Source organism: Lissotriton helveticus, chromosome 7, assembly GCF_964261635.1.
Source record: "Lissotriton helveticus chromosome 7, aLisHel1.1, whole genome shotgun sequence".
NCBI classification, from domain to species: domain Eukaryota; kingdom Metazoa; phylum Chordata; class Amphibia; order Caudata; family Salamandridae; genus Lissotriton; species Lissotriton helveticus.
The window spans coordinates 178,738,815-178,755,353 of NC_136068.1; the positions used below are offsets into that span (position 1 = coordinate 178,738,815).

Here is a 16,539-nt window from a genome sequence, read left to right on the forward strand (position 1 = left end):
CACCGGCACTAACTATACGCGCAGCCCTGAGTGCCAGTCTATCTCTTCTGCCATCTGGAAACGTGCCAATTGAACAAGCTATGGTTTCCAAACCATTTTCATTTACATGTACTTGCTGAGGCATTTGCGACCCCCTGGGAATTCAACCACAGCCCCCAGGGGGCAAACACAATTTGAAGCCCTCCTTCTAGCCGTTTCTTTCATCCTGTCAAAGGTGGGGCTTGTTGCACTCCACTCACTGGGGTCAGATGGGCTGAACACTTTTGCATTCTCCAATGTTACTTTCACAGTCACTCTCATTTCTTCTCTTGAACGATCAATACCCTCTTGTGTCTCACACTGGACCCCCTCCCCTGTCTCATATTTACTACTGTCTTTCACATAGCCTTGCCCTCTCCTCTCACACTCTGTCAGTATACTGTCGTTACTCATAAAGACCCTGTCCTCACCCCTCTAAAAGTCTTTGAACTCTTGTCTCTCTTAATGGCTCTTCCTCATATCTGCGTACCCCTCTCCCACAAGGTCTTACAGTTTCAGTTTCCACCTCATACATTCTGTGATCCTTCCTTAGTCATACAGTTCCAGCCCTCACTTCTCTCAAAGCCTGTTCTTCTTTCTTTCCCAATTTGTGCCCATGCCTCTTTCCCATTCTCTGCCCTCTGCCCTCTTCTTTCTCTGACTTCACTGCCCTTTATTTGCTCACATAGACTCTGACATCCCATTACTCACACAGAGACTTGGTCTCATCTTTTCTCACAGTATCTCACAGCTTCCCTCTTATATTATCAACCAACTCTTGTCGCACAGACACTGCTCTCTTGCTTCTTGTACGGTTGCTGCATCTCCTCCGTGCACATTCTCTACCCTCACTCCTCTTCTCTATCTCAAACAGTTTTTGCTGTGTCTTTGCTGACATTATTTGCCTTCACCTCTCTTAAAGTCTCTGCACTCTTCTCTCACACAACATCAATCTGTATCTTATGATCAAATTCTTTGCTCTCTCTTCTTGCTCACAGACTCTTCGCTTTCCACTCCCCCACGGTCTCTATGTTCAATTGTATCACAAAGGGCCTGATTTTGAGTTTGGTGGCTTGGCTTTTACTCCATCACAAACATTACGGTTATCCATACGCTTATTCACAAGTGCATTATATCCTATGGGGCTTGTGTTCGAAATGTGGGTCTCTAGCTGGCAGAGGTATGCACCTTAACCAAGTAGGCACTCTTCCTTCTAGTTACACTTCTAAAATAACCCCTGCTCGCCCTCTTGTTAGCTTGGCATGAGCAGTCAGGCTTATCCCAGAGGCAATGTGTAAAGCATCTGCACATAACACACAGTAATACAGTGAAAATGTTACAAAAAGATACCACACCAGTATTAGAAACATAGCCAATATGTATCTGTGTAAAACAAGCCCAGAACAATACAAAAGCAGCAAACAGTTATCAAAATGTGAATAATGCAAAAATAGACTTTAAATACAGATCCTTGATGATGATAGCTCCGTCCGGGGGCTATTATGGCATCATGAAAAAACAAATCCAACTGTTCAGGCCGACTGCAAAGTTGAGGCTCAACTACGGTGTCGTGAAGACCCACAAACAGTACCTTGAAAATGTAGTGCATTGGGGCCCTTGCGATGAGCTCGGAAGTGCTGGTGTCAGCTGGCATTGGTTCTGAAATTCAGTGCAGGAGTCGTCGGGCCCTTGAAGTCCCACGCGTTGCAGATCGAACTCTGTAAGGTTGAAATCAGGAGGGCTTGCGTTGGTGGGCGTCGGGGCTATGGTGTGAAGTGGAGCGATGCGGCTTGTGGTGCCCCCAGGTTGCGGTGCAATCAGCAGCTCGGTGATGGTGTCCAGCGGCGTCGGTGAGATCAAGCCAGCAGTGCGAATCAGGGGATACCCAGTGCAGTGCAGTCAGTAGATCACTTTCACTATGATCCAATCTGAAGCCCTCAACTCTCATTTTTTCTTATCACTGCTTCGTTATTACGGGCAATGGTCTAGACAGCAGTGTAGATGCATGTAGCCTTATGGTGCTACAAGGGCTACATTTCCACTCCTTAACTCCAACACACTTCTGCCTGCCATCACTTCAGCCGAAACCAGCCGATGACAGGCCACAGGAATGTTGCTTGGAAATTGACAACCAAGCTGACTGTTGGTCTTCTGAACATACATTAGCTCCTCTTGGCCTCAAAGTGCTCCTTCATTCTGTTTTCTTTCCAATTTAGTTAAAAGTAAGTGCAACAATTTAGCCATAAACTCTCAGTTGCCTATTTTTGGTGAACGGCCTATGCCAGGGCTCCTTGTGTTAAGGCTCTGGGGGATCATGAGCTAGTGTTAGAAGGCAAATTCCTACCAGACAGCCTTGTGTGCCAATCTAGACTTTGACCAGAAACATTGTGGACATTATTTTCTGCTGCAGCATTTGCCAGCCATATGGTGATTAAGCTCACTTGAGTGTTAGCACCAATAAATTCAGCGTACTTAAAGTTCTCTTATTCTCCTTTTTCCCATTTTTACATCATTGATGTGTCTTCTCTCCCTTTTCCCTCTATCAGAAAATATCATTAGTAGTTATCACCAAAACGGTATGTATACCTTAGTAGGTTTTTCAGTAAATATGAATGAGTTCGAATGGACCAACCAGTCCCACCTTAGCTGAATTCCACAGGTCCACTGGGCGGTGCTGCAGACAGCTGTTGACAAGAGGTATTGCTACTGATAGTTAAAACTATGACTTGAGGGTATGCAGGATAACCTAAAGATGGTGCTGGCAGAATATGTCTCTTTAGTCTGCATGCATTTACAACGTGTGCCATTACACCTCACTTTATACTCCGCAAAATCTTTTACAACGCAGGGCTTTACAATGCATTCCATTACAACGCATTAGCCATTACAACATAATTTTATTTCTAACTCCACTGGGGCCCTGTAATGGGGAATGCGTTGCAATGGTTTGCGGTGTAAAGCCCTGCGTTGTAAAAGTTTTTGCGGAGTAAAAAATGCGGGGTTATGGACTGCATTGTAACGTAGTTTTTGTAAAGGATGGTTACCGTACTTGCACTTTGTGACGAATGAAAAGGGACTTCAGGCCACTGATGTGCCATTCGATGACCAAGTCCTCAGAACCTTTCACCACATGTTACTCAAGCACACTCTAAGGAGCTCTAATATGGAGAGATTGCTCACATCAGCAGCAGAATTGGATGTAGCCTTCTAGAGGTAACATCAGCGCTTGCACTGATGTACCCTTGTGTGCAGCATACCACTTTAAAAAACTGTTCTCTTTGCTGAGACTGGAAATAACTTTCAGGTTTTGTCCACAAAAGGATACCATCCGAGCTCAAAAAAATCAGGTATAGCCAAAATAAGGCAACAACAGTGGTGCTGAGGTATTCTGGGGCTGCCCCTTGAAAAGTACAGTCTAATATATGTTAAAAGATAGGTAATCTCCGTATTCCATATAGAATGTTGTTAAACAGACCATAACAATGTCACTCATAGAGATAAAAAAAAGTGGAGTTTGGAAATTGACTTGAAACAATGGTCATTCACTATGCACTGATATCAGAATCAGTCCTCAGTAAGCAAGTAGTCAGCATAACTTTTTAAGATCCTAGTAAGCTTACTTTATTGATAAATGCTCACCTGAGTATAAACAATATGTCCCAAAACATGAAGAACAATGTGATGGCAATCATCCCTGAGGTGCTGGTGGCTTACTAGTTGGTGTTAGAGTGAATGAAAGAATGATGATAAATGCAAAAGACGTGAAAAGCCCAGTTTTACTCTAGGACCGTCAGTCTTAAGATGCACATACTTATGAACATTCTTTGAATAATCTGAAGGTACAGAGACGTGGAGCTATTTAAACCCCATTGGCCATCGTCGGGATAAGGAATTTGATGCAGGTTTGTTTGCCACCATTCATGAAACGATCTGAGTGTAAATTGTAAACAACAAGATCAGCGGAGGAGAGAGGACTGCACTGCACATGAGACTGCAATAGGGAAGTAAGGATTCCATTTATTCTTGGTTAATCGCAAAGCCTTTCACAAGTAAACGATCACCAGTATAAATCACCATGGAAGTAAGATTCTTACGACTGTGCTATTTCCCATTAATAAGTTAGAATCCTTACTTAAAGGTAGTTAACATAAGAGCATGTTACAAGACTGATGGGATATTCTCAAGAATGTGTGATAATCATTGCAAAATTAGCTTAACGCGACTCTTCACATTGCAGTCCATCGCGGGAAAATAACGCTGTGTTAACGTTGTATTCTTAACAGAGTGGATAGTCTCACGATAACGCATCGACTGCGTTAAAATCAACGCGATGCCTAAAAAATGCAAAACACGAACGCAACAAAAGTGGCGATGTCACAACCCGCGATACAAAAATCAGCGATAACCACAACAGGCCTGCAAGTCCCATGCATCATGCGGGAAAATGCACCATAAAAGCAGAGGAAAAAACTGTGAGATGACAATGTAAGAGTACAACTTCGCATCCGTGAAAATGTCCACTGTCCCGCATCAAGTAGGCGTCTCCTCACAGACAGTCACAATGTACATTGTCATGCAGTCTGTATGTAAACTTCGCCAATGCGTCAACATACATGGAACACACTGTGAAACTGCATCTACCCTTTACATTGCAGAGGGATAATCAACACCTCATGCAGAGCAGACCCTACATCACCTCAGTGATGATGGAGACGACCCCCAGGACAACGACTACGACAAACTCCAACGATTCATGGACAACCTCCGAACCCCACCTCCAGTAGCAGGGCAGTCCAGCACCATCGAGGTGAGCCCACCACCTGCACAGACCACACAGCAGGAAGCACACACCACCTCATCTGGTTCCCAGCACCTCACCGAAGAACACATAGCGTTACAGGGCCGTGTGTGAGACCACCAGAAGGAGATGGCTGAACAGGTGCGGTGGGATTCGACCTCATGGCAGCCAAACTAAATGCTAAACATGGGTGTCTAAGGCCCATCAGGACCACTCACACTCCCTAATGGACACCCACATCATGCCCTCAAACAATCCATGGCTGGCTTCGCTGGAGTCATGACTCGGAAACAACAACAACCATCTAGTCAGAGTGGCTACAGACATGTAATTCGTGATTTGGGAAAAATAAGGAGGGTCATGGAGAACATGGAGCGGATGCAGGCGCAAAGAATGGCTACCACGGCTGCACAAGAGAAAGCTGTAGATGGGATCTTCCATGCCCTGTAGATCCTCATCATGGGAGTGAGGCCACAAGACATTGCACAGATAAATGCTGCTGCTACTTCTATATCCACATCTCCGGGCCCTGATGTGTCAGAGTCACACAGTGCTGCAGACCAAACACCACCACTCACATGTGAGGCACATGAAACGTCAGAGGACGAACATGAGGATGAATCTGCCCTAGTGGTAAGAAGAAAGCAGTAGCACTCATCTCCACCATATAACTTGTTACTGCTTGGTTCTGCCCTCTGCATCATGCCCTGGAAGAACACCTTCCACCGTCCCCGATATACTCTGTGACACTGACCTTGCACCACGACATGGACTGCCATATTTTGTTTGCTCAACAATGACAAAGCAATCAGCCTGGGTACTGGACTCATCCCCTTCCGAGTAACTTGTCAATCCCTAAAGGGCTCTGGCTGGCCCTCCATGGGGCAACATTGCAAAGTGTTGTCTGCATGGCCCAGTACGAAGACAGCTTCAGCACTCCACTGAACGTGAATAATACATACTAATACACACAGACGTGTCATGATTATGATCAATCAAGTATGAAAGCATGGACGAATGTAGGGGCAGTGACTCCCCCTCATATCCATGTTGCTCATGTTGTTGGACTTGAGTCACAGGGCGCATCCCTGAATCATGGTGGTACATATTTGAGCCTAAAAGAAGCCCTGTTGTCACTTGTAGGTCACAAATGACAACCTATGTGAAATGATTTGGGACACGTGAAATGCTGATGAGTGGGATTCTGTACTATCTGTGACACACAGAAATGCAATTTCGAATACGTGACACCCTAAACAGCTCTCTGTACAGAGGTGACACACCCACCACCTATTTTCAAATTATGAGATTGTTAGCACTACATGTTGCACCTACACTTGTCTGAGTGATGTGCTTGTACAGAGGAGTGACATGCACTCAGGCAATGTGTGTTGTAATGAATTTATTTGCACAAGCTGTGCCTGTGGGCATTTTTTACTTTCCCATGATTGCTGAGGACTGTGACAATGTGACGTGCTCATGTAAAGAAATTGTCATTGATGGTGTTCCTACGGGCTATTCCGGCTGCTGCTGCAGTGGTGTGTGGCCCACCTGCCTCATCTTCCTCATCATTGTCCGGTGCATCTGGTACTTGTATCCATGGGGCATTGGTGCGTACACATATGTTGTGCAACACACAACATGCAACAATCATCTTGCACACAATGTCTGGGCTGTACAGGAGCCTTCCACCTGTGATGTCCAGGCATCTGAAACGTGACTTCAAGACGCCAAATGTGTGTTCCACGATGCCCCTGGTGTGGTTGTGGGCCACTTGTACTGACTTTGGGCCTGTGTGTTCCGGGCTTGGAGGGGTGTCATCATTCAAGGGCAGAGTGCATATCCTTGATCACCTGTGACAGTGCAGAGAGACATGAGTCAATAGTTGGTTCTGCATGGTGTGTTGGCAGGGTCACTGGTTCATAGGCGTGTGATATGTGTGACGTAGTGATTCCTGTTTGACATGTACTGCTTGTAGCAAAGGAGCGGCATCAATGTGTATTATGTAGCCTCACTGCTACTCCTCCCTCCCCCCGAGCCTTACTACTAATGTGCGCAGCAGGGTTTCATCACTTGCACTCCTAGGGCACACCATTTTCATACCTGTGTGTGCATGTCCACAAGCCTGACAACGACACTGTGATGTTGTGCATTGAAGGTGGGCTGCCACGTATGTGTAGGCCTTTGGTAAGTATAGGGGGGACACAGATGTAGAGTTCATGGCTGTCTGAACTCGCGATGCGGTTGAGGGTAGACCTTTGGCTTATGCTGCAGTAATAGTGACACACACAACAGTTGGCATGTATGATCCCGGACCCCAAGCAGGCTTGTGCTGCTTCATTTAACTCTTTGGCCGAGCCCGCACTTAGGGGGCATACTACATTGCAACATTGTCCATTGCGGGACGGGTGGCACCGACACTACAACAGAGACACCTGCATTGGTTACTTCCTTGGCAAGGACAAAACTTAACCACGCCCAGAGCCCCTGGTTGATGAACCACACCCCTACGCTGGACTGTCGTACGCCAGTCCACTTCGCTTACGCTTACAGGGGGTTACGACACAGCTACATGTCTCAGGACTACCCCACTACCTGAGGTGACATGGTTGCGTCTGCTGTACTCAGCACAATGTAATGTGGTAGGGCTCGGGCCCTCATGCATACATAATGACCACACAAACACACTTAGTTTGTGGGACTGGCTATGGGCAAGTGCGCCCGGCCCCTTTTATTGCCAGGGTCACATGTCCAGTGATGCCTGTGATGGATGGGTGTGGGGTGAGTGTAAGCCATCCCTCAGGGGGTGGTTGGTGCTGGCAACAACTACAACAGTGATCAGACAATCAGAAGTTCAAAGTTCAAACAGCAAGGTTCCATGACTTGAGCTGCTCAGAGTTAGTGGCCCCGGATGCACTGCGGCTGGCACAGGCACACCGCCACGGAACTGTGAATCGCAGTGCACTGAGTTAGGGCCACAAGAGCTGAGCGGGTCCTCGTCGATGTCCAAGGAGAATGTCGTGTAGTGTTTCGGGGGACAATGGAAGGTGTTCTTCCAGGGAATGATGCAGAGGGCAGAACCAAGCAGAACCAGGCAATATGGAGTAGATGAATGCTACAGACTCATTTTTACCACCAAATCAGTACCAGCTACATGATGATGAAGACAACCCCCAGGCCATAGACTCAGACGCCACCAAAGTTCAACCTGAGAGTGTCCATGAATTTCGGGGCACAGAGTTAGAGGCACCAAAGCTGAAAGGGGATGCAGTCTGCGATGAGGCCTGTAAAATCATATAAACTCTGCCATAAATAAATCAAGACTCAGTTACAAATGTGTGACCTACTTGGCCGCAGTGTAGGCCGGAGGCTTGGCTAGCAATGCACAGAGTTGGTGGCACTAGAGCAGTTGTTGGTAGTGTTCGATCACCTCCGTAACGATGAACCTTTTTTTCTTCCAGACTGAACCGCGTCTTCCTCTTACTCCTCTCCTTGCGTACTATGATATGTACTCTGCCATTGAGAAATTAAGACTCCGTTCCAAATGTGTAACCTACTTGATTGCAGTGTAGGCCGAAGGCAGTAGTCAGCAAGGGACCACAGACACGTGCCGTTGGAATGCTATACACAGAGTTGGTGGCACCACATTGAGGGAGTACAGTGATATCAAACGTCCCATGAACATATGAACTCTGCCATCATGATATCAAGACTCAGCTCCAAATGAGTGACCTACCAGACTTCAGTGTAGGTCTGAGGAAGTGGTGGAGTACGTCAACGAGAAAGGAGTGCTGGAGGCCTGGTCTGAGGAGGCTGCCACGGTCGTAAGCCTCGGGCTTGGAGCTTGCACCGGCACATGGTGGGCCCTCTTTGACACGCGCCGTTGTCAGCAGGTGAGCAGTGAGGCCTGGGTGCGCAGGGGTGGGCAAGACGGGTCTGGGGACCAGCGGCCTGTGGTGCAGCAGGCGCATAGGATCGCAGGCACCACCGCTCAAGGTGTCAGCCTTATGGCGGGGTGAGAGGTGCTGCCCTGGCAGACACGGCCATTCCAGAAGAGAACCACGCCCAGAGCTACGTGCTTTTTATTCACAACCCTACGCTAGACTGGCGTACGCCGGGCCAGCCCACTCCGCTCACGTTTACAGGGGGGAACGTAACAAGCAACATTTCCGCGATCTTCCCCACTGGCTGAGGTAACATGGTTGCGTACACTGTCCACTGCACTCCAAACACCAGCAGTATATGTTGACATGGACATGTCTGTGGTCTGCATACTGCAGTCTGGTCAGAATGTGTGATGTTACTACGTCATACATTACCACACAGTCGGTTACAATGCAGATGTTACATTGTCCACGTTGTTACCACGCATGGCTTTACATCGCAAGACGTTTCTATGACTTGCACTCGATGGCGCGCTGGATTTAGGAATAGTATAAATTACTATTCCTACTCCAGTTAGCGCAGCAGTAGGGAATGTGTTGAATTTAAAATCCAACACATTCTTTGGTGTTGCTCTCCATCTAGTGCAAATCGTGGAAACGACTTGCGATGTAATGTCATGCGTGGTAACAACGCGGACGATGTAATATCTGCGTTGTAACCTACCCGCGTGGTATTGATAGCGTTGTAAACACTGTTTCCCGTCTGGCCAGCATATCCTTGCCACAATTGGCATTGTGTACATGCTCATTCATGGGTCACTTGTCTCCTTTGCACATGCCTGGTTCCCACCTCTACCCACAATCTGCTATTGTGTGGCTGAAGTGCCATGCCGTTGATGGCTTATGTACATGGCTAACCCAGGTTACCACAGTAAGTTGTGCTGTCGTGTCTGGTAGGGGGGCATGTTGTTTAGCATGTTGTATGTGAATTTGTAACATGTGCATTCCCAGAGTTGTGAGTTGCATGATTGTGGCGTTGAGGTGTGTAGTGTATTCATTTGGTACTTACCAACAAGCAGTGCATTTCCGTAGGTGCCATCCTGGAAGCGCTGGTTGATGATGGACTGTTGGAAAATGTAGGAATCATGCTCACTGCCTGGGTAGTTGGCGACGGCATTGGTGAAGAGTCCCCGGTGGTCCACCATTGCCTGCACATTTATGGAATGAGTGTGCTTTCTGTTGCAGTAATTGTGTGCAGTGTCAGCAGGGGGCACAAGAAGGACATGTGTGCAGTCAATTGCCCCCAACACGTGCGGATAAGCCAGCTATGGCGTAGAAGCCTTGCTTGGTTGCTAGCTTTTCCTGCGCAGTATTGGGGAAGTGAAGGTGCGGGGGTACCAAGCTGATGATGGCATCCAAAACAGTTGTGATGAACTTTGATAGGGCAGGCGGTGAGACTCCTTAGACTCTGGCAGTTGTTGGTTGGAAGGTACCAGAGGCCAACAGATGCTGCACAGCCATCATCTTTGTCTGCGGAGGGATGTTGGTTGTCCGCTGTGATGGTACCGTCAGCCTGTGGGCAATGGTGTTCAGGATGCGGAGGATCGTTGTCCTTTTGAGTCTATAGTGGGCAATGACATCCTCTGGTGTTGAACTGTGAGGCTGGAGCGTTTTCTGAAGGTCCGCTGTCTTTGTCGGCGTTGACTCTGTGGAAGTCCGGGGGAGGGATGCGGGGGGGGGGGTGGGCCTGGGGGTGGTGGCGGTGGGTGTGTTGGCCCTCTAGGGGTTCCGAGCTGCATGATTGGTAGCTCCATGGCATCTGCTGTTCTTCAGGTGTGGCCCTGGGCTGGGCTCCCTTTTATGGTGCAGGTTGTCGTCAGACTTTACATCAGGTAAGAGCAGGTGTTAAATCCCTGCTGCTAACGTGCCTTATCGCATGTTTTGTGATCTAATCACCTATCTGGCTGGTTGTTCAGAATGTTGCGAAGTGGTGTTGTCGCGACTTTTTGCACGGGAACGCCTACAGTGCATATCATTAGCGTTAGTTGCCGGTGTCATCTGTGGCGATGTTTTTGCGTCTGCTATCGCAGGTAAACTGGTGATATCGGCTGTTAGCATCAGCTTGTGAATAGGGCGATACATTTATCACCACTTTGGCTGCGATAAAGTGCCTCTAACTCGGCGATGAGCACTTGAGAATATACCACTGAGTTTCGGATTGTAAGATTGTGTTTTGTCCTTCTTTCTTTTCACCACTTTAACCCCAACCACTGCACTACCTACACCTCACAGTTTTTTGTGCTGCTTAGAAGTTCCGGTTCTGTTCCGTTCTGTTTCATTGAGAATGTATAAGCTGGATTGTCAGTACATTCAATTGGTAATATCCCAAACAAATGTGTAGCAAGCCTCCTAAGGTGTGCTGAAATTCAACCTTGGCATATGGAATTTCTTCTTGGACAGGCTGTCATGAACATCTATGTTGTCATGCGCTGAAGGGGCTCAAGGATGGGGCTTACCCAATGCTTAATTTGTGCTGGTGCTTGCAGGTGTAAGGGACTGAAAGCTTTCTTTAGGAACCAGGACTTATTTTTTATCGTCAGTCTTTTGACATTGAACAAGAGAGAAAAGGCAGCAAATGGGGTAAAAAAAAAGGTAGATGAAAAATCAATGACAAAGGTAGAAAGAAGGGATGAAAAATATCCTGCAAGAGTGAGGCAAGGGGCCAGGGAGAGTATGTTGGTGTGTGAAATAAGCATGTAGTAACATCAAGACTAAAATTCTTGGGACTCGGTATCCCGATATTTAGCAGCAACCTGCAGCAACTGAGAAACATTTGGGCCCGGCATTTATTCTTTTACAAATTAAGCACTGGGCTACTCTCTCCAGCATGAATACATAGAAAATTATCAACAAGCTGCCGCTGATCCTTTATGCAAATTTCTTTGGTTTAAAATGGGAACATGAGGAGTAGAATTGTGGTGCAGTTTGTCCCTGATTGTGTTATTAACTGGTTAGATGGAGTTGATATTTGAGTTTGCCCTCTTTAGTTCAATAGTTTGTTTAATGCTTGTTTTTACTCCTTTGTTCTATCAGGAACCACATCATGTGACTTATAGTGCATTCCTGTATACCGTCAGGTTATTGCTAGGTGACATAGGTATTTAAGTATTTGGACATGACGTTTCAGCCCTGTAGATGTTTGTCACTGGACATTCTTCAGGTCCTGGCTGGCATTAGCTCCGATCTGGAGCCCGTGGGGGGGTCTAGGAAAGGGGTGCTAGGAAGTTTTAAAGAGTATAAGTAGTTTCTTAAGAGCAGGATTGTTTACTTGTTGACAGAACAGGGCCTCCATTGTCTCCATTGAATACAAGTCAACACTTGAAGAGAACTCCTCTTGAACAAAAGGCAGAATGATTAAGCAATGATGAATGTAAACAGGAATATTTTATTCTACACCTTAATCCATTAAACAATTGATATTTGTACTGCTTAATTGGGCATTGTATTTTATAAACACTGAATGGTGATTGAGAAATCAGCTAGGCAGAGATATAGTGGGCTTGATTATTGCCCAGGGTGCAACTGTAACTTTGGCTTTATGGTACAAAACATATATTTCTATTTGGTACACCTGAACAAAATACAAGAATGAATTTTGAAATGATATCCTGGACATGAACATTGATGTTTGCAGCTGCAAATAACATTCAGTTCACCAAAAAGAAATTGCAAAGTCCCAGAATCTTATGCGACATGAGATCTGATGTCCTCAAATCCTCTGGTGACCTCACATCAGTAGTATCCTGTGTAGATAGCCAAAAGCTGCAAATAACATTCAGTTCACCAAAAAGAAATTGCAAAGTCCCAGTATTCTTATGCGACATGAGATCTGATGTCCTCAAATCCTTTGGTGACATCAAATCAGTGGTATCCTGTGTAGATAGCCTAAAGCATTTTTATTTTTGGGATGCTGATACCTTTTTATTTTATGGACTTTGAGTCACCTAAGATGATATCAAGAGGCTACTCCTTATTTCTCAACCTCCTAAAAACAGTACAAATCAGTTCACTTGTTTCTTGGTGGAACTTGACACAACCACCACATGATGTCAATGTGTTTACCATGTCACTCTATCAGAGTCCAGAGCTTCTTTACTGACAACAGCCATTCACCCAATATTGTGGGTCTTAAGTGAAATCTTCAGCAATTGGTAGGGGTACGGAGGAGAAACCTAACTCTATAGTGTCTCAAGCCCAATCATTTCATCATTGGATTATCACTTAGGGCATGATTATGAGTTTGGCGGTATGGGAGCGGGGTGGCACGCCACTGTCCCGCCCCCGCTTACAAAGTCCACCGCCGACCGCCTGCCGGATTACAATTTGTAATCCGGGCAGGTGGTCCTGCAGCAGCTGGCCAATGGTGTTTCCTTTCTAAGACTCATAGGAGAGCTTTAGAAAGGCAGCGCATTGGGACCGCCACAGCGTGTTCCAGCACATGGACTGTAAAGTCCTTGCTGTGCAAGAACTGGGGGTGCAGAAACACAGGAGGGCACACCATGTGCCCGATTCATGCACCCATGTGCACTGGGACACCAGGTGGACCTATAGGGGTCCTTAGTTTCCTCACCACCCCCCTTTTCATTGCGGGCTTAACATCACGAAAAGGAGGGCAGCAAAGAAACTCATAATATACTTTGTGCTGCAGCAGCTGCACCACCAGCATATTGTGTCCTCAGACGTCTGCAAAACTGCCAGGGATCGCGGATCCTTGGTGGTAGCTGCGGTCCTATGGTAGTCCGACCGCCAAAGTCAGAATACAGAGGTCAGATAGCCCGTGCCGCAGTTGCCACACCACCCCCCTGTGTTTGGTGGTCCATCAGACTGCCAAACTCAAAATCAGGCCCTTAGGCTTAAGTTGTCTGCATATATGTATAATCGTACTATGTGTGCCCATATATTGTGCACATTTCTGCATGAACCATACAAACGTCAAACCATTTATTATACAGGTTTTGAATAGTTACTGGTATAATAAATAAAAAATTACAACCCTCATTGAAGCCTGATGCAGTAAATAAATAAAACTGCCTGGTTGAGTGGGGATGTGAGTGAGCATGAATGAGGGACAATGTGAGTGTTATGTTTGTGAGTCTGCCACTGTGCCTAGCATGCAGGAGGTAATTCCTGCCACCCATGGCAGAATGTCATTTCAGAGGAAAACGTTTTCACAAGGTATATTTGTGGTAAAATGGTCCCTAGATGGAATTATTGACATATCGGACACCGTTGCAAAATGCGGGCACCGCCATAGTAGATGTAATTCTTAGCATAAGAGGAACCCATGACAAAATGCTACTACTGGCATACTGGGCATCATTCTTGGCTTAAGAGATACACATGGCAAAATGTTGGCACATTGGAGGTAATTCTTTGAATCAGGGGCGTCCATGGTAAATGCTGGTGCCAGCATACAGGACCTAACGGACACTTACGGCAAAATGCTGGTGGTTGTTGGTTGGAAGTAACTCTTGGCATGCTGTGTACACATGGCAAAATGCTGGTGGTCTCTTATGGTACATAAATCTTGCCATACAAGGCACCCATGGCAAAATGCCGGCACTGTCACACAATGGGTAATTCTCGCCATGGGACACGCTTCTGGCAAAATGAGGCACTAATACTGGAGGTAAATCTTTTCATTGGAGAAGACAACTATGAAGCATGGGGGCAAGTGACCATGACGCAAAGCTGGACTTGACAACCTGGAAGTCATTGTTAGCATATGGCCCACATATGGCATACATATGTAATGCAATCCATGCCAGAATTCTCAAGAAATCAATCAATTTATCAATCAGGATTTATAGAGCATGGCTGCATCACCCATGAGGGTCTTGAGATGTTGGCACTGGTATATCATATGACGTTTTTGGCTTATGGGTATCAACTGGATGGGGGGGGGGGTCATCCATGTCAAAATTCTCACTGGCACAACAGAGGTATAGATATATAGGGGGCACCCATTGCACATTTGAGAAATGCTGGTTCGTTCTCATACAAAGTTGAGAGCTCTGATGTGAAGTGCTCATTGCTCATACTCTGCCAGTGAAAGCGCATCGTTCCCCCTAATAAGTGTTGGTACTGCTGAATTTAAAGTGCAGAGGCATGCTGATAAGTAATCTTATGTCTGAACCAAGGTATTGCAGCTTTGTTGAGTAGTGTTATAAGTGTCTCTCTAAAAGTGTGCTAGCCTTTTGAGAGGAGCAGTCAGCTTCCTGCACTTTCTGCCAGTCAGTGCTTAAGTTGTAAAAGAATGAGTGTCAAAACTATGCTATTAAATGGATGTGCGCCGAACAGGATGCCTGTGTAGTCTTGAATCCACATCAAGCCTTTTTAATCCACTACCAGACACTCCTTGTCCCCTTCTTTGACTATTGCAGGTTCCTGCTTTCTCCCTTTGTGACAAGTTTTCCGTCTTTCTCGTCCTCCTGCTTTCCCCTTCGTGTGTTTTCCCGTCTATTGCTCTCTATAAATGTCTGATGAGGAAAAATAAGAGCTGGTCCCCCACAATGAGTGTCAGTGGACCCCACCAGTAACCCCTTGATCAAATTAAGCAATATACCTGCTCAGGGGAGAAATAGGCCAATCAGACTCCTGTGATGCTTCAATCTTTTGCCCTCTCTGCTGAGACTACCCTCTATCTCTAAGAAATCACCCTCTCAGAAAGAGATGAACAAAACCTGACACATAAAACATGCTCCTGCTCATTGCACCAAAGCCTTCATTGTAAAAAAAAAAACGTGTTATTGCTTTTGCCAATGCTTGTTAAGGAATGGTCCTGCCTATTCCAAGTATTTAATCCACATATTGATTTCAAATCATGTTGGTGATTTTTTCCGAGTAACTTTCACCACTGGAAATAGAGTGATCAGTGAGCTAAATTGTGACCCCTGTGTATATAGCTCATAATGGCTGACCATCAGGCGAGTCCTCAGCTTTCCTTGGGTGACATAAAGGGATATTTTACACACTCAAGAAGGGTGTTTGGAGAGGGGAAGTCCAGCTCGGACAGAAAGCGCTAGGCGTGTGTACGCAAAGGGCGGCATTTGTGGATCAAGGACCACCCGCCGTGCCTCGGGGGCCGAATGGCTAAAGCGTTTTGATAAATACGAAAAGAGAGTATTACTCACGTAGCGGTTTTGGAGGACGTCGAGTGCGATGATGATCGCTGCCGTGCGGTGGGTTTTCCTCCGAGTTACCGCACAGCGATAGGATGAGGAAAGCTCCCAGCAGGATCACAATGCTCCACTCTTTCTTCATGGTGGCGCTGGGATCTGTTTGAGTGCAACCCTCGCCGAGTCTGCATTTTATTGTCTCGCCAGGGGAGGGCTGGATGGTTACCGGGTAAGGACGGTCACCACGTGGGCTTTACTTCTTCCTCTGGATGTTTCGTAATCCATCTGCCTCCAGTGAAACTGCCACCGCCAGCAGCGGTTTCATTTGGACGTGCATCACAAAAGAGCTTCTTCAATGGCTCATAGTGACATTTAATCCTGGCCGTTGTTCCTTTTGCCAGATGTGCCTCATGATGTAGGAAAGTGGCCAAGGTGTGGAAGAGCAGAACTGTCTTTTGTTTGTCGCGTTGCATGCTGATTGGATAAAAAAGTAGGTGCCGGTCCTCAGGCCAGGTCAGCTTTTTGAGGTGGAGGGCATGTCGGTGCTAGGTCGACGGAAGGTGGGTTGAGGGGCTGAAGGCTTCTAGGTGTTGGTTTGGTTTTCCTGAGGTCTTGGTGGCTGGTAAAGTCCATGCCTCTGTGGACAAGGGCTGGCTCAAAA

At 46.6% G+C, this 16,539-nt stretch overlaps 1 long non-coding RNA gene across 1 annotated transcript in view; it reads right to left on the bottom strand.

Moving 5' to 3' along the window:
• The window catches only part of LOC144766688 (uncharacterized), a 46,454-nt gene extending 30,335 nt beyond the window's left edge, over positions 1–16,119 (bottom strand). The window contains exon 1 of the long non-coding RNA XR_013597883.1: positions 15,894–16,119. This is a non-coding gene — a long non-coding RNA (uncharacterized LOC144766688). The remainder of the gene's footprint in view (positions 1–15,893) is intronic.
• Between the last annotated feature and the right edge of the window lie 420 nt (positions 16,120–16,539).